The following is a 19,503-nucleotide window of genomic DNA, read 5'->3' on the forward strand; positions in this document are numbered from 1 at the left end:
GTACAAACTGGAACACAAGAGGTTCCACTTAAACTTGAGAAGAAACTTCTTCTCAGTGAGGGTGAGAGAACACTGGAACAGGCTGCCCAGGGAGGTTGTGGAGTCTCCTTCTCTGGAGACATTCAAAACCCACCTGGACACATTCCTGTGTAACCTTATCTAGGTGTTCCTGCTCCGGCAGGGGGATTGGACTAGATGATCTTTTGAGGTCCCTTCCAATCTCTAGCATACTGTGTGATACTGTGTCTGTGAGTGGAAGAGTCAGAAATTCTTTACTTCAAAGGGTGTTTGAATTAGAATTTGGGAGCCTTATTTCCCTTAGCTGCACTCTGATCATAACAACCTCTTATAAGTCTGGCTCAAAATTTTGCAGATCTGAGTTATTTTGTTCAGGGAAGAAAAGGTTTCTCTCCAAGAATAACTGCTTTTTTATATACCAAAAAGAAGTTATTATTGATTTATTTATTATGAAGGTTCATCAGTCTCAGTACATGGTAACCTAGTTAATTTTTAAAGCAGAATTGCCAGTTAAATGCTCAAACCTGGGACATATATCAAGGAAGAAATATCTGTGGTCTCATGGCTCACAGTGAGAGTGAGAACAACCTTCAGAATTATGTCAGAGAAAGAAAACAGATGACTAGTTGCAGTCAAAAATCTTTACTTCTGCAAAATATTTTTATATAACTTCAATACAGCAGTAAGCACTAGAAAATGCTTATAAGAAAACAATTAGATTTTTCTGACTTGATGTATGGTATGACTTCTAATATCCTCAACATTTCCAGCCATTAGCCTTTCAGATATAAGCAGTTCTAACTGATTCAGGTGATCTCTGAAGGACAGCCCTGCTTCTCAAAGGGTGCAAAGTTCCACCCTTCCTAATATTTCTTAAGTTTGTTCTTAAAGGATATGCAGAGTTGGTTTTTTTTATTAATATACTGGTATTACTTAAAGGTAGCACACTAAAAGTAACCTTGGCCATCATCACTCCTTAACTGAAAAGACAGAAATCACACTATATATTTTATAACAGTCCATTAATTCACATCTGCACAAATAACTGGCTGGAGTGAAATACTGAGGTAATATTTTGCATAGCTCTATTAAACTCCCTTCTCTAAGTTCAGCTTAACTCTTTGCTGGAGCAGAGAATGCTTTTGTCTTTTCTGAGACATTAAACATAATTAAGCTATATACAACAACTTAAAACCTGAAACTACATTTCACACACCAAAGTGCAATTTCTATACTAATCTAAAGGGTGCCTGGATTACAGACAGAAAGCTTGAACAAAGATATTAAATACTAAATCTAGTGATAATTCTTCCTCAGTTTTCACATTGTTATAGATCTATATCTTTGTGAGGCTTTTACATAACACCTTCACATTTAGTCTTTAGCAAACATATCAATACATTTGCCTTTGAGTTCTATTCAAAGACAATTTCACATTTTTCGTAGTTCACCTAGACTCTTTAACAATTTGAGAAAATTGCAGCGTCAGTTCTTTCTGAAAGTTAGTTATAAACTCCTCAAACAAAACAAAATTGAGATCTTTGCCCTTAACAGTCTTTGAATACACAGGTCCCATCCCAGTAGAGTATAGATGGTGTTTTTAACCAAATATAAATACCATTGCTTTTATCCAAGATGGTGTAGACATAGTTTGAGCATTTAAAATAATCACAGAACAACAGAATAGTTAGGGTTGGAAAGGACCTTAAGATCATCTAGTTCCAACCCCCCTGCCATGGGCAGGGACACCTCACACTAAACCATATCACCCAAGGCCTCGTCCAACCTGGTCTTGAACACTGCCAGGAATGGAGTATTCACAACCTCCCTGGGCAACCTATTCCAGTGCCTCACCACCCTAACAGGAAAAAATTTCCTCCTTGTATCCAATCTAAACTTCCCCTGTTTAAGTTTTAACCCGTTACCCCTTGTCCTGTCACTACAGTCCCTAATGAAGAGTCCCTCTCCAGCATCCCTATAGGCCCCTTTCAGATACTGGAAGGCTGCTATGAGGTCTCCAGGCAGCCTTCTCTTCTCCAGGCTGAACAGCCCCAACTTTCTCAGCCTGTCTTCATACGGGAGGTGCTCCAGCCCCCTGATCATCCTCGTGGCCCTTCTCTGGACTTGCTTCAACAGTTCCATGTCCTTTTTATGTTGAGGACACCAGAACTGCACACAATACTCCAGGTGAGGTCTCACGAGAGCAGAGTAAAGGGGCAGGATCACGTCCTTCGACCTGCTGGTCATGTTCCTTTTGATGCAGCCCAGGATACGGTTGGCTTTCTGGGCTGCAAGCGCACACTGCAGCTGGCTCATGTTCATTTTCTCATCAACCAACACCCCCAAGTCCTTCTCTGCAGGGCTGCTCTGAATCTCTTCTCTGCCCAACCTGTAGCTGTGCCTGGGATTGCTCCGACCCAGGGGTAGGACCTTGCACTTGGCATGGTTAAACTTCATGAGGTTGGCATCAGCCCACCTCACAAGTGTGTCAAGGTACCTCTGGATGGCATTCCTGGAATTCTCTAAGACTATCACTGTGAATGTAATTTTTCCCCACTAACCTATTTAAAATATATATATCATCTTACCTCAGTGACTTCTCAGTCTTTCCACTCCCAATATTTGAGATAAAATGTTAGCTAGTAGGTCTGTTAAGCTCTTTAACCTCTTGAAATAGTGGACCCTGACCTGCTAATTAAGGCCATAAAATGTAGTGAGAAAAGTTTCCCTGACAAACAAATTTGAAATAATAAACAAAGCTGGAACAAGTGCAGGAGAACTCTTTAATAGGGGATACTTAGCTCTTGCTCATGTCTTTCAAACATCTTTAACCTCAACTCCAACATTTGAAATAGTCCCAGATTGAACCCTTACCATCTGATTTCTCAGATCATGAGAAGTGAGTAATTTGTCAATATACTGCACATGAATTGCAACAATGAAAATGTAGTTGTACCCAGAGTGAATTATATCATGTAATACACAGACCACAAATGGTGGAGGTATGTTAAACAAACACAAATCCCACATGAATGGGAGGATTCTAGTACAATGTGCTGACATTACTCAAGTGAAATCAGTTTTGTTTAACTTGACTTTGTGAATGACAAGGAAAGAGATCACATTTGGAGAATGGGAAATAGAGTAAAATAAAATCAGTTAATCCTAGATCTAGAACAGAGTTATAGCAATTTAAGCAGAATTTAAAGGAATTTCCATAAAATAGAGAACAGAGAAGGAAAATGGAACAGAAAGAAATGGAACTTGTTTTCTGACTGAGAATAATGAAAAAAGAAACTGATTTTACCTTGTAAAACAAGAGTATTTGTGGTTCAGAGGAGAAACAAGTGGGACATGGAAGATCCTCAAACATACATTGGGCATTTGGTGCAAACAAAGCACTTATCCAAACGAGAACCTTGTCAGCAGCAATGACCATAGACAGATGCAAAGGGTATCACAAAATCATAAAATGATTAGGGTTGGAAAGGACCTTAAGATCATCTAGTTCCAACCCCTCTGCCATAGGCAGGGATGCCTCACACTAGACCATGTTGCCCAAGGCTCATCCAGCCTGGCCCTGAACACTGCCAGGGATGGAGCGTTCACGTCTTCTTTGGGCAAGCTGTTTCAGTGCCTCACCACCTTCACAGTAAAAAGCTGTGAAGCACAGCAACATGATGCATTATACTTTTCCAGCTATTTTCAGCTCAGGGGATTTCCTGATTCTGATATAGTTTGTCTATTTAATGACACTCAACACATCTCTCTTTCAATTACTTGTCCAGTCTCTCCTCTGACACATGCAAGATTTCTGTATTCCTAACACCTTTTGGAAAGGAATTCTATAGGGCTGTTTGCTTTTGATGGTTGTGATCCTGTCTCCTTCCAACTTCATTTTACAGTCTTTTTTTCTTAAATTGGAAGAAATGGAGGTGCAGAAGGTTAGGAACCTCAAAATTTGTTTCTTTTCTATCCTTCTTTTTTCACCAACCTTAATAAAATAGAATGCTGTGATATAAAAAGTACAAGTTTATCACAAAACAGTAAAGTTTTCACAGCATTAGTATCTCACTTATGGATGGGAAAAGCACAACACCAGATTCGGACCTCAATGTGCTATAACTAGCATATGTCCTGTACAACTCTAACATGCGGCTATAAACCTAAGTCCTAGGATGTTTGCACCAGCTGACAAAAAGGCAAGCAAGAAAGTGGCCAGTACTTTTCACCACTACAACCACTAGTTAGTGGTCAACAAATAGTGATATGGAAAGGGGTGTCAGGTGGTCCCTCTTCAACATTTTCAGTGATAGTGTAAAATTAATTTATAAATTAATACCATTTTATAGTTAAAAGATAGGCAGAAATTATCTGGGCCTGAAAGATAATGGTATTTGCTCAGAATACATAGGGCAGGCAGAGAAGGGAGAGATGATACTCACTATTATCATCATCATTGTTATTATTATACCAGCCCACTCACAAGTCAGTCTGAAAATGTCCTTGATAAAGCAGCTGTGGCCTGAAGGATAAACAACAGTACAAGTAGTCACCATCAGGGAAAGAAGGAACTCAACAAAGTCTCAGGATTTGCTATCAAGGTTGTCTTGTTTTCAGATGACCTCCCTTTTTCTGAATTCCCCTTAGTAAAGGTTATTTGCTAATGCTTCTTAAATGCAGCTTCTTAACATTCTCGCTGTGCCTTGTCAACGTAACTTGAAACAAATAAATAAACCTTTGAGCTAATTGTTTTATTTCATCTTTTTCCACATTTCATAGTGATATCAGAAAAACGACACTTTTCTTGAACTCTTCACCTCAGAATCTGACATGTGCTGTATTTCATATACTCCCTTGGGATTCGTGTCCTCTAGTTAATCTTCAGCATACAAGAAAGCTAAATGGAAGGAACCTTTTCAGCTAAGAAACCTTTCTGAAGACAAAATTTTGTTTTCTACATTTTTTTCAGCTTATATACATTAACTTTTTTGTAGATTATTCCAGTTATGATATTCATCACACTATTGGTCAGACCACTAATTTAGCATGCCTTATACAGTGGCCTACCTGATGGTGTTTTACAAAAAAATCAGTCCAATTACAAATAGTTGAAATCCAGCCATAAAAACCATGAACAATATTGCTGAGAAACACGGTATAAATGACATGCAACAAAAAATAGTCAACAGGTGAGTAAACCTGAAAAGCATTATAGGATGACGTAACTGCTGGATAGTCAAGACTGACCCTAAGAAAGCAGGGGGAAAAGCATGTGGTGCTTCTGGACAGGAAACTCCAGGTGGAATCAGCACAAGAATTCAACAAAGAATATCTCTAAAAATGGAAATAAATGGAAATTTCAAAAACCTGTTTAACCAGCAAATAATTTTGAGATGTATGTTGTGCTTCCGCTATATGCATCCTGCTTTCATTTTGCTATTCTTGCTAAAATAAAGGAAAATGGAGAGGAAGAAATATTTCTTCATCTTAGATGTTCTATATGGACTATTGCATTCACTGGACATTTTTCAAAAAGATTTAAAGAAAGTTCAGTCCTTATAATTAACTCCATTTCCATTGTAAGGTAAGATTTCTGCTGTATAAAACTTTCTTCCTGTTATGAATGGAATGCTGTGCTTGCACTACACCCTTTGCATATTTGATCAATGAATGTACAACTTTATTAAATCTTAAAGAACTTAAGATAATACAGAAGGAGTTTATTTTTCTAGGCATGGTTTGCATTACAACTACTTGCAGTTCATTTTAGACCTGGAGAGTTTTATTTGCCAGGAAAAGAAAGGAATACACTTATCTTTAATATATGATCATTAAATAAACATCTTTCATGCAAGAGATTTGTTATATTAAAGAGTGTTAAAATTATATCAGCTAGCTCTTTTATTTTGAAAGGCTGCATACAAGTGAGGAAATACAGTAATACTTATGTAGAAAGGTGTAGATAATAAGAAAACCTTCTCACTCGCTCTCCAAAGAAAAACTCCATTATTTTACTTGCTCTCTTGCCAGTCCTCCCTGTCAGATAAAATTATTCCAATTCATAGCTGACTTCTGGTAATATTTTTTAAGTTTCTACTATGGGTATGAAACTCCATCTAGTTTTCTGTGAGACCTGGGTATCAATCTCTCTTTTCAATCCTAGATCAAACAGGGACCCCCAGATGTCCAATTTTCCCAGTGATACATTGTTAATGAAGAGAGGAAACCTAACTGAGCCCCTCTCACTGATAGTAACAACCAGATACATGAACTAGATTTGTTAGCCAGCAAGCGTCACGGAAGACCACAGAAGCTTGCCTCAGGTTCAACAATGCTTAAATATTACAAAGTATTTCTCTTGGACTTTCAGAAGAAATCTTCCAGAAAAGTGTGTCAAATGGGTGATGGAGGTTTACGGCTATTAAATCAAAGCAGTCTGAACACACTAATTTACTGTATTCTCCATTTACCCTACCACATACCCTTCCCTGCCCATCTTTGGCAAGTCTAACTCTTTACATTCAGAAATGGGAAAGCAATAATGTCCTAGGATGTTATGTTATGTCAATGAAGACAGGCAGGGAGGGAATTCTATATAAAACTTCCCGCCAAATAGAAAGAAACTAAGGCAAAGCAACCACACAAAGAAACAACCTCACAAAATTAAGTAGCATGTTAATAGCTCCAGAGTCCAAGTCCCCTGTACTAGATCTGGCAATAGAATTGTGTGTGCTAGGGTTTTTAATCTTAGAATCATAGAATAGTTAGGGTTGGAAAGGACATTAAGATCATCTAGTTCCAACCCCCCTGCCATGGGCAAGGACACCTCACACTAAAATATCTTCTTCCAAAGGTTCTTGATAGTATTAATGGAGCATTTGTCCCGTATCAATATCATCTGCAACTATTATTGAATAAGTGTTACCTTTGGTCCAATGCTGAGAAATATCTGAAGAACCAGGGTTCATTTGTGTTGAAAAGAATGTGTTAAGGACCATATGCTTTTCTGAAGCTCAGATAAGGTACCGCTTCTTATGTTGCTTGTTTGCTGGGGGAGAGAGATGGGGAGAGGGATGTTTGGTTTATTGCGGTTTTTAAAGATTTCAGAAAAAGTGAGATCATGTGAGTTGTATGAAATCTGTTGTACATAATTCTTATAGTTTTGTTAAATGAGAACAAGCAAGTTTCAGTTTATATCCTGTTCCTGCGTAAAATTCATTTTCACGCACAATTTCTCCCTTTGCACTGGTGTTGTTTTGTGGAAGCCCAGGGCTCTACTGGTTTCAGTCGAGCTACTCTGGATTACCCAGACAGAGAAACAGGTTTTCCAACAGCTCTATAAATCTCAGCTGCTCCCTTGAAACTGCTGCCAACAGGTGGTAAACTGCTACCATTCACTGCAAACAATTTTGCAGCATGGACATCAAGATGCTACAGTAATGGATGGTACAAAACAAATGGACTTGCGAAGTTCCTGGGACCACACACCAGGTTCATTCAGGCCATGAAGCAGCCATCAAACAGCAGCAATTTTGTCACCACTAGTACAGAACATAATGGAATATGTGTCCTGGAGCTGAAAAGCTCCATATCTCATTAACTATCCCCTGAGTCATGCTTGTCACCACTAGCTTTAAAAGTTTTAATTTCCTTGCTTTCACTGGTTGTCAAGGCTATGCGACTACATCTCTTTTGTGTTTAATCAGCAGTACCAGTGCTTTTGATGAGATTATGTTGCTAACCTGGTGCTCCAGGAAGTCACAAACATAGAATTGTTTATACAGGAACAAATTAAGTACAGCTCTTTACTTTGAGATAGAAAAATAACTAGTCCTATGAAATATAACATCTTTAGCAAAAATGCTTTGGAGAGCTAGATTATCAAATGTAACAGTTCAGTGGTTCAATTTATACCTGACAGGCTTCAAAGAATGTATATGCAAATTTATCTCCTAGCTGCGAGGGTAATTAACATGGCCTGCTGCAGGGGGCTGTTCTTCCACCCATTCCGTTTCATTATTATTTTAGTGACTTTACATTTTTCTCAACCCACTGTCTTTTGCTATGGAAATAAATTTAACTTCCTGCTTTATGTAAACTTCATTACACTACAACCAGCAGGGAATCTAGCCTGCTGGAAGTGCTAACATCTGAAAACCAATACAGCCTGACATAAAGCTTAGCACTGTACAAACACTTTTGCTGTTGATACTATTATGTGTATTTTCTAGGTTTGCCCAATACACTTCTTGTGTATTAAGGGACTACAGTAAGCCTGATTCTTCCTTTGTACTTAAACCTGTTTAATATCAAGACAGAGCTAGCAAAGGACCAAATACAAGGAATCTTGGAACATGCTGTTTAATCCATTTTTTTTTCTTAGGGTATTCAAATCATATTTCCACTCAAGCTGGTGGAGTGGGTTTTTTTTTTAAGGAAAAAAAAAAGCAGGAAGGATGCAGCTCTAAGTGTATAGCGTTTCAATTAGTATTGGACTCACCAGCAGTAAACAAGGTCATGAACTAAAGTATGTGGTTGTGTTTCCACAGAGAGATGTGCCCTCTGTATTGCATATCCTAAAATATTCCACATATGGTTATGAGGGAACACCAAAACTATTCTCCCATTATATAATGAGTGCAACTTACAAGGAAGCAATCACCTTACACATGCCTGGAAAAACTATAGACATAAAAATATTACTGTGTTTGGATACCTTTCATAACCAGAAACTTCTGTATGTCTACAAATTGTAAAGCAAAATCATATGTTAAATCATTTTAAGCAAATGTTTATGAGTAAATATAAAGTAACAGGTATACCTATAATTCATAAGTGGTTAAATGTCCATTTACAGAGGGTCATTGAAGTCAATTGATTTACTACAAGTATAAATGTAATCCAGCCTACTGCATGTTTCCCTGTTGTACATTTTTATATCAAAGTCTGATATTGCTTTTTTCCACAAAAGCCTTTACAAGTTTCAAACAACATATAATACAGCACATATGCCAATGCCAGCATGTGCAGAACCATGCATCCATGTTAAAAAATGTTGGGAAAATCCTATCTATCTGTTGTTGCACTGTTTTGTTAAGCATTCAGGCAGCTTTCTCATCAAATCAGTGTCAGCTACAAACACAAAAAACCCTCCAGTCTCTACATTACTGGATTTAGGCCAGTGCCCTGGAGGGTCAGGTCATGCTCTGTATTTATTCTTATCTGATGCTGGAGTCATAAACAACTAGAGGAACTCTTCTGCTGCCTACATGTTATTGCATAGCCAATGCTTAACTGAGGTTAATTGAATGTATACTAAAAAGACTCTAGTGGGAGTGGGAACAGAATCTCTACTGCATGGATGGCTAAGCCAGTCCTGACCTTGTGTATCAACCCCGTATCTTTCCAGAAAGTAAGTAAAAGGACTGTGAGAGGCAAAATGAAAAATATGGCACAGACAGAACTAGCTGTTTGAATGCATTTTTCTTTTATGAAGATATATCGTTTTAAGCATTAACAGATGGGATTTTTCAGTGTTGTCTTATAGAATTGGGTGCTTATTTCCCTTCGAGTTTTATTATTGATTGAGAGTTTATCTTTCTTAGCCTTCTTAGAATAAGCCAACCTGCATTTTGGTCTGAAAAGGAGACTTCATAAATTACATGTTGCCTGTATGGCAAATTGCACCTTTATGAGTCAATTTCTGGCAGATTAGCTGATGTGCATCACCACAGTTTCACATTCAAGTGATTTGGACGTGGCCCATAATGAGTAAGACATTCCCAGCAACAGAACACCAATTTTGCATTATTATAAACCAGGGGTTGACAGCAGAATACTGATTTTGTATTATTATAAACTGGGGACTGAAAGTTACTGCTGTCTGGCAAGGGTTCAGCAATCATTTGCTGGCAGTTTTAGCTGAAAGATCATGGACTGGGAGAGCAGGGAGCCTGAACATATCTTCCTGTGAGAAAGTGTCTCAAGCCAGTGTTGAGAAATACTTCAGTGCCCAGGGAAGGGGCTGAGAGTTAAGCTTGCCACCGCCACTCATGCATCATGAAAGAAGTTCAGACTTTCAGAGTGAACAAATCTCCACATTCCACATGACTCAGGCTTTAAAATAATTACAGAGAAAATGGCAGACCTGTAACATGAGCCAAAAATGCTGACAGGACAGAACAGCCGTAAGAAGGGACTGATTTTTTCACCTCTTTCCAGTTTTGCTGTAGAGCTGAAAAGGATGAAGTGGCCAACAAAATTTCTGCTTCTGTAATTTTCCACTGTGTCTGCAAAATGGCTCTTTAAATGCCACTTGACCTTGAACGTAAAAATAATCTGTCCTTTATCAGTCATGTCTTTTCATGGTCTGGCTTACAGCATCGAATTTACATCCTGCCTTACTGTGAAGCTTCTCATGATAATGAATTCAAGCAAGTACCTGTGCTCCAGAAATGCATTACTCTTCACAGTATAAAAAAAAAGTGTAGATGCCTTTTTTCTGTCACTTGCCATTTGACTCTGACCTCTGGGAACCATGGTCACACATTAACCATGGCTCAGAACCTCCCCTTACCTTTCTACTCAAGGCCTATTTGTTTTACAGGAATGCAGTGCTCAAGCTTTTGAAAACTAAAGACCTCAAGTCATTCTTATGTAATAACATTTTTCCTTTGTTACTCTGCATGGTTTTTTCTCCATACCCTCTTTCTATTATTCCATCTTATTAAACTTAGTGAAATTGTCCATGTTTACAAAAATACCCACCCGAATAAGAGATGGGCAAAGCCAAGTGTTTAGATTATACAGCTGTGGATTCATCCGAGTCCTTCCCTTAATACTGCACAGGGCTCTGCGCTAGTTCAGGTGATGGATGACAGCAAGGCTGAGATATGTGTCAGGGGTGGCCTTCTTGTGCAAGACTGCAAGGCAGACAAGGGAGCAGGATATAGCACATAGGCACAGCCTTGACCTCTTCTTAGCACATAGGTGCAAGAGGCAAACGAATAAAAGTAAAATTTAACTACGGGGAAGCATAGCTCCCACCCACTCTATTCATATGAGAGTATGTGTTTTCCTGGACAGGGACAGTAGCTGTGTGCTTGAGAGCAGCTGATATCTGCTGTTCCCAATTCTGCTTGTTTTGGAGTATGCACTAATGCAAACTGCAACAAGAGGTAAATCCACAAAAAAATAGGATAGCATGGATAAAATGACAGCTCTTCACAGGCTAATTAATGTACAGCTAAATTATGATGCATTCAGTTAAAAGTGCTAGTACAAGAACTATACCCCCCATGTCTTTTCACTGAATTCAATACACTGATTATACAGCTTGGAGTAAAAAAACATGTTTCTGGAAAAAAAAACTAAATCAGGGATCTGGAAGGCTTCTGATAGAATCTTTTAACAAATTGGAGACATTACGGGGCTACAGAAAGAACATTGCCCTTCTACATCCCCACCAGTAGTTTAAATGAAAATGTCCAAAGAAGGTTGAGGGCCTCTGTAATTCTTCTGCTCCTATTCAAAAGGCCTTCCAAGCACCATGCAGGGTGTGCTGCTTCTCCTGCTGAACAGTGAGTGTGCAAAACTGAGAGCAGGTGTCCTATGCCCTCTCTGCAGCAGATATTCTACAAAAAAAAAACACTGCTGCAGAAGATTCTGGTCTTTTTCTGTGGGAGAATTGCTAATCTAAGATTCTTTTTTCTCTGCCCATGAAGGCAGGAGGAACAAATGACATCTATGAGGGACCATCTAACCACAGACCTCTAGAAAAGCCTCGGATTATATACCCTCCAGCTCATGTTGGATCAGTGTCAGCAGCAGGAGCATATAGCTACACTGTGCCCAGCATGTGCAGAATAGAGACAAATTTATCAGAGAAATTGCAAGTTACCAAAGGAGGAAAAACTGATGAACTCCACTCTCATATTTTGATTCACAGTCTTAGGGGTTGTTAAAGATATCAAGCTGTTAAAGCCACATCTATTGTACCTCTGAACTTACTTCTGGAAGGAATCCTTCTGTCATGAGAGGGCCACTGCTAGGGTTCTCCCAACTGTTATGGTCCATAACCATTTCACTGCAGGCCAGTCATTAGACTGCGTATATCCTTCTATAAAAGTTTCTGGTAGAGAGAAATAGATCTCTTCATCAGGACTGAAAACATCATTCTGCCTCCTCTCTGTCCTCAGTTTGGCTTCCTCTTCAAGCAGAAGGCTTATTTATCCCTTATCAAATCCACATTTTAAAACAGATATTTATCTTCACCTGCTGTGTCATGAATTAATTATGTCTAAACATGCTTGAGTGTCCCAATGAACTAGCACCCTTATGACCAAAATAAAGCTCAAGGGAATTTCTAGTAAAGTCCTCTCTGACTTGGAAGGTATCAGGTGCAGGCCATTACAGGTCAGTATTTCACTGAGTCATTTCACATATTTTGAATGAAGAAGTCCTCAGCAATAGCCAGCACCTTGATGCTTACAAGTTAGTCTGTTTTATGCAAGGTAGGAAGAATGTGTCTTAAATAACACTACCAAGTTGTCTGGAGGGGGAGGCCGGGGCAGTAAAAGCACAAGCATTTGAACTGCACACACTATCATGGTATTCAATTCTTTTTATATTAGAAAGGAAGGAACATCTGTCTAACTCAGAAATATGTTGGGCATTTAATTAGTTTCATCAAATAAAAAAGAATCTTCCCCTGCAAAGTGATATAGGAAGATGCTTCTGACACTGGTGTGTCTAAACATGGAACAAAGGGGCAGGGAAACCTATTATTTATCTTGTGGTTCAGTACTTCCTCCAGACACCTCAAAAAATCCTGCAGCATTAGCAAAATGCTGCTGATTTTTCCCACCAGTCCAGTGCCAACCAAGGAGCAAGGCAGGGATGTCACAGACCCAGTGTCTTCCTACACAGATCTGCCAAGCTTCAAAAGTCCAGCAGACCCTTCACCTAAAGGTTTGCAAGGGCTGATATAAAACATGAAAGGATCTTGGTATCATTAAATAAGTTTTAGACCTTATAGCACACAGTGATATATGTTAGGGAAAATAAGTGAAGGAATTTGCAGTTACCCATAGTATGATGTCTGCAGGTTCAAAAACCTGGCAACACTCTCATTAGAGTTCTCTCCCATATCCAGTGAAGGTTCTCTTCACTGTCAAGCCTACACACACAGCACAGAGTGGTAGTATGGTTATGTGTGGATTAGACAGACTTGTAACAGCCTTCTTAATCCCTGACATGTAGAGCAGCCTGTACAACACTATAAAAAGTACATACCTTTGTCCCACCTCAAATGACACATCTCCAGCTGTCAGCATGAGAATACCTGAGTATCACCAGGTGGTAGGCATGAGAGCTGATGCTGCAACCCTGCAGTAGGTAAACTGGTTCAGTGTTTTTTGGGCTTCCATCAACATGGTCACAGATTTCAAGGTAACTACTGCAAGTTGTGTCACCTGCCTAGGAGCAAAGTCTTGAAGATTCTCCACTTTTCCAAAACCACAAAGTTAGGATTTCTTTGGGTGTTATCCCTCTCCCTGCAAAGTTTAGTCGGAAAGCTGAGTTATGAAACTGCAGAAACAAGAACCAAGACAAACAACTAGGTGATAACAAGAGTTCTGGATATCCCACAAAAAAAAAAAAAGACAGACATTTGCAGAGCTGGATCCAGGAAAATAGCTTGGAAAAGCTCTGGGGAGAGGGGAGAGGAAAGGGAGGAAAAGATGAAGACCAAATGTGCTACTAATCATAGTGTGACAATAAATCTATTAAACTATAATTTATTTGCTTTACTTAGTAAATAGATAAAGTCAGGAAGTCTGAGTTAGGTTAACAGCATTACTGGCAACCCCCCACTTTCCAAGTTAACCACCTCTAGTCTCCTGCTGGAGCTCATGCTTTTTTTCTGCTTCAGACAAAATGACGTGTTACTTTAGACACTACAAATACTGGTTCTTCAGTAACCTTGCTTCTTTTGACTGACACACATGAATTCAGCTGTCAGATCAATGGGTAGTCCCTCTGGAGAGAGTAAAAGGACGGGAGGTGATAACTTCTTGATCCAACACAACTAGATGAGGACATGGGAGATGAAATTATCACTGATAACTTTGATGACAATCCAAAATTCAAATAAACAAAAAATTTCCCCTTTCCAGAAAACATATATTTTATCTAAGTGCTTAAACAGTAGCTAAGTGCACATAGATCAATGCATATTTGCATTGAATAAAATGCATATTTTTTGAATAAAAACATTATGAAAAGCAAAAGTGTTGTTATATGCATCTATGTTTTCTATATAACTCAACTATTCAGTTTCAATTAACATTTGACAGCATCTGGCTTTTGGGGGTTTCACACTACATGTAGGCACATTCATACACATTTAAAGACAATTTAATGTTCTTGTTAATACGGGGATTCTTTTCTCTTTCTGAAGAGGAAAACTTTTAAACACTTTCAGGATTTTATCTTTTTAAAATTTTGGAAGAATTTAATTAGAAGTCTATTTTTCTCCAAAATTTTCTGCTAGGTTTTTCAAACTAGTTTCACTAGAGAGGCAGAATAATAGCCCTACCATACTGGTTTTATTACTTATAGAAAATTGGAGGTACTTCTAGAAATGAGACATAAGCATTAATAGCTTCTATCATAGCTAAATTTTGTCACCAGCCCATGTCATTTTGTAGAAGCAGGAAGTGGTGGGTTTAATGTAAAAATCCTCGGGTTTTCAAAAACAGATATTTGTCCTCAAAAGCTTTAAAAAAATGCTATATGAAATAGTGCCTTACTATGTAGTGACAGAATGTCCCTCCAAACCCACAAGTCTCCAGGAGATTCTTCCCACAGTTAATTTACTCCCGTGTTTCTGTGCTGGGAGGATCTTGCACACATTTCTGAGGTTCCTGTGCTAGTAAATGGTATCAGCTGTAGAACTACTAGATGCAGAGAGTGTTTGTAGACATGAAGCTTAGATACTAAACCCCAAAATCTTTGTTTAACCGGGAGACCTATGTTTAGATATGGCACATACTTACAATGGAGGCCCAGCATCTATGTGCATAAAATTATATCTGACAGCATAACAAACACATAGGTGAGAGGAAGAGTACTTTCAGGATCTGAAATTTGACCAATTCCTACTGTTTCCCAATTAGCCAAAAGAGGGGGCTAATTCATTCCTTTTTTCATGTTTTTCAAAAACATGTTTCTATTTCCTGACCTTGGGTTACTGGAATGTTCCTGATGGAAAATGAGGTGGAATGTTCTCCGGTGGCACTTTTATTACTAGCAGATTGACTCACAATGAGGATCTTTGCTTTCCATTTTGTTCACAACACTTCTATCTGCATGACGGTACTTCATATTAAAAGGCCTCCACCTAAGCCACAGCACCCTGCAATTTTGTTGGACTATTTCATGGCGTCAAATTTTAACTACAGCAAGAAAAGAAGACCTGTCAGACAGTGTGTTTTCAGCAATCAGAACATTAAGCTGTTCTTTGCCTACAACTCAGCAAAGAACCAGGAAAAGAAAAGTTGTTACGCAAGTATCAGCATTAAGTATCTTTGAGTTATTGCTGTGATTATACTAATTGCTCATCTTCCTAGTGGGAGGTTGCAGGAAGCTGTTTTGAAGTAATCAAGCTGAGATGCGGCCTTCTATTTATAAGAGGCCTAGAAATCTTGGTCTCCCAAAAAGAATATCTAATTGAATCTCTAAAGAACAGCAGATACAGTTTCTCTTCCCTGCTTGGAATCTCACACAAGAGTTTATGATTCAGTTCTTCACTGTGAATGTCTGTGAACTTCAGACAATGCTGTCCAAGAGTACTGCAGAAAGCACTTGTTCTCCTGTTTGCCCAGGCTTTGAATGTACCGCAGAACATCTATCTGCAGCTCTGTATTAATTCCAGGATCATCTCATTAGGCAGTTTAAATGCAAAAATAATGTTTCATATTTACATGAAGGATTTTGGTCCAAAGCAGTTTAATATTCCGATACATGCATACATCACTTTAAAAGAGTAAGACCTGGCTTCCATAGAATTGTAGCCCCAAGGAAACTCTCGTGAGTTATACTTCACCTGATAAGAAGGGGTAATTTGGGTAAAGAACACTTTGATCTATGTTGATCACAATAAGGACCAATGAAATTTTTTTCTGTATGTAAGACCTTTTAAAGTAAACAAAGGCCAAAATCAATGTCTTTACCTCAGGCAAACAAAGGCGGATTCCAGCACCAGCAGGATTTAAACCATTATCTCTAACTGAACTATTGAGAGCCTTTCTGTGACAAAGCCAGGGTAGCCTTCCTCAGAGCAAGAAGAGCATTTTGCTGAGATGAGGTTAAATTTCATCATTGACCACTGGCAGGATTTTGCTGCTGTAGATGTTGCTGTGGTTTTTTTCCTTGTTTATGACTACAGTTTCTTGGTAAAACCGGGCATGTATTCTTAATAAGTTGTTCCAGGGACAAAATGACTTGATAGCAAAGGTTATGTTTTGCCCAATACTTTCAACCAAAGAAAAAGAAAGTGGAAAGTCTAAGTGAACTGTTCTGACATTTCTGAAACACTTCATTTACAGGCACATGCAATAAACACAAATAAAATAAAGGGCTAAATGCACACTAGTACTGAAGGAAGCAGCAGAAGTAACTTTTTTTTCACAGTAGGCTGGCTAATAGGGATTTTATGGAGTCTGAACAAAACTCAGATTAAAATTCCTCCTCAGCACAAGCGGATTTGAACACGTATGTTTCATCTCCCAAGGAAATATCTTACCCACTGACTGTTCTGTAAGGTATCCTGGGGTAGAAGAGATGTTAGAAAGACAAGATGGTCCTTCAGGCTATATTTGCCTTGAATATGAATATGGATTTATAGGAGTGGCTTTAAATATGAATTAAGCTGTCTTAAGTACTTGGTCCTTTAAATTCTACCTAAGAGCCTTCTTACCTAGACACTGATATTTCTGAATGTAGCCCCAGTTCAACATACATCTCCAAAAATTGTACAGTGCTGTCAACAGGACTATAGAACAAAACACGTCACAGGGTAGCATGCATTCAAGGCACTTTCCTGGCAGATGAGATAGCATTTCAAACCATCTTTGACAAAAGTATGTCAGCTGAGGTCTCCTACACCATGTATGAATGCCCCACAGCTGAACTTTCCAGGGAAGGGGGTTTATGGCTGCGTAAGGTCTATTTTTAACCATCCACAGGTGCTGAGACACAAGAAAAGAGCATTTTAGAAAGAAGAACTTACCATAGGAAACTGGAAAGATTAGGGAGTACCATTTGATTGTTTTATTATACAGACTTCTAGAAGTCAGAGGCCACAGAGAAAAGATAGCTCTTGAAACAGGATTTGAAGACAGTCAAGAGGTCACCAAGGCAAACAGCAGGGTATCTGTTACAGAAGCTAAGAATTATGGGAGACAGACTAGGAGAAAAAGGTCCAAAATTAAAAGTCCTCATCTCTCTCTATACATCATCACAAATCAATACAAACCAAGTAATTCACAGAAAGAGGCAATGTTGTGTGTTTGTTTGCAAGCCCTGATGGATCTATTGGCTGGCATGCCCATTGTTCCCTGACATGCCCATGTCCATTGTTCCCTGACATGACATACACAGCATAGGTATCATGATGTATATAAGCCATGAAAAACTCTGGTGTGTTTCATTACCATGAGAAATGCAAGGTCTGGCTGCTTTTGACAGCTGGCGATGCTATTAGCTAGCCTTTTGCATTGGTAGCTGAAGAAAATTCAGTCAACATATTTTAACCTTCTAAGCAATTCCAGCACATTGTGATCTTACCAAAGCAGCTGATAACAACTGAAGTACAAGCTCTGCGTCAGACAAACAGCAGCTGGGGGAAGGGAGCTCTGCTCTCCTTCCTCCCCCACGCCAGCCCAGCTTGTAGATCAAGCTTGTCATCCCTTTCAAGGGAAAAGACAATGACAACATCTTTCTTCCACCAATAACAGAGAAAGAGGGGAGCTTACCACTGCACCAGAGTTTTACAGAGTGGTGAAAATACACGAAAGCACTCTACAGCTCTTAGGACAGCACAGGGAGAACAACTCAAACCTACCTGGTGCTGGAACTGCAGCATAGGCTTTGCATTATAAACTGAATTAGGCTCTTATCCAAGACAAATTGTGAACTCTGATGACTTAATTTCAGCTCCTCTCTGCAGCCTTTCATCAGGACTTGCAAAGGTTCTTTCTGAGCTTTTTCAAAGTAAGGAAACCCAAGTGGTCTCCAATTTCAGTTGTGCACTGTGATGAAAGTAGGCTGTCTGGGAGGAAAAGGGGGGTAAACTGGCCAGCTCTGTGAGTTCAGTCTGGGTCTCACATATGTAGGAGTGCAGGAATTCCTCAGCTTTGCATTTGGAAATGGGCCCAGGTCAGAAAGTAAAAATAGAAAAATGTGTATGCGATTCTAAGAAGCTCAGCTGCAAGGAAGGGGGAAAAAGTTTCCTGTAGACCTTGATTCAAGCTTTTCGGAAGTTTCAAGGACAAAGACGAAGCAGCTCGAGGGCTCCATTTCATTTTGGAAGTCATAACTCATTATTCTGCATGGCAGAAAACTATTCACAACAATTTTTTTTTTTATCTCATTTTACAGTTTACTTAAAAAAACCACATAGACAAAATATACATATGTAGTCTCCATGGTTATTTTATAGCAGGACCACACTTTAACCATTATTCTTTTAACACTAGAAAAGAAGAAAATATCTTATAAATGGAATAAATGAATGGTATATAACACTGTTCCTTTAAGCTCCAGCCTTAGTGGTGAACAGCTGTATCATTTCTCTCAGGGAATACAGTTCTGCTTCTTTGCTCAAATATCCCCAGAATGGGCAAAACAGGTTTGCATGAGTACACATATCAAAGCTTACAGTGGGATGCCCAATTTATCTGCACACGTAAAGCTCATACAAATTCCCCGTATAGACCAGAGTACAAGCTAGATCCACCTCGAGAAAGTAAGTACAGAGGAAACCAAGGAGTACTTAACATGGGATTAAAACATCCTGTCTGCTGGGTGGTGGGTTGTACAGGATTCAGCCAGCAATACCTAGCTGCACAGTGTTCTGTCTGTGTGTATGCAGCTATAGCTACACACAAAGGAGGCAGCTGTAGGTGGAGACACAAAGGCCAGGGCACAACTGTGCTTCTTTTTCTCCCCACAAAAATAGTCTGGCTGTTGCTGCTGCCGCCAAAGTAAGAAGCAGGGAGCAGGAGGAAGTGGCAGATGCCCCAGATGCAGCACTGCTGCTCCTTCCCTTTCCATTTCCCCACAAAGCATGACTGTCTAAAGCTTTCCCTGACATTCCTTTTCCCTTGGCTGTGTCCTTACTCCTCCCATGACAGAGAGGGCATGTACCCTGCACACCACACTTGGTGGAGTAACTAAATTTTGCCTAACAAAAGCAGCCTC

The 19,503-nt window shown here is 39.2% G+C and overlaps 1 long non-coding RNA gene across 2 annotated transcripts in view; it reads right to left on the minus strand.

Moving 5' to 3' along the window:
• The window catches only part of LOC134161440 (uncharacterized), an 87,101-nt gene extending 68,684 nt beyond the window's left edge, over window positions 1-18,417 (minus strand). Inside the window, exon 1 of one of the 2 annotated variants that reach the window (XR_009963978.1) lies at window positions 18,146-18,417. This is a non-coding gene — a long non-coding RNA (uncharacterized LOC134161440). The remainder of the gene's footprint in view (window positions 1-18,145) is intronic. The other variant, XR_009963977.1, reaches the window with a different exon arrangement.
• Window positions 18,418-19,503: the final 1,086 nt, after the last annotated feature.

Source organism: Pezoporus occidentalis, unplaced genomic scaffold, assembly GCF_034315485.1.
Source record: "Pezoporus occidentalis ecotype Australia unplaced genomic scaffold, CSIRO_AGI_Poc_V1 ctg174, whole genome shotgun sequence".
NCBI classification, from domain to species: Eukaryota; Metazoa; Chordata; class Aves; order Psittaciformes; family Psittacidae; genus Pezoporus; species Pezoporus occidentalis.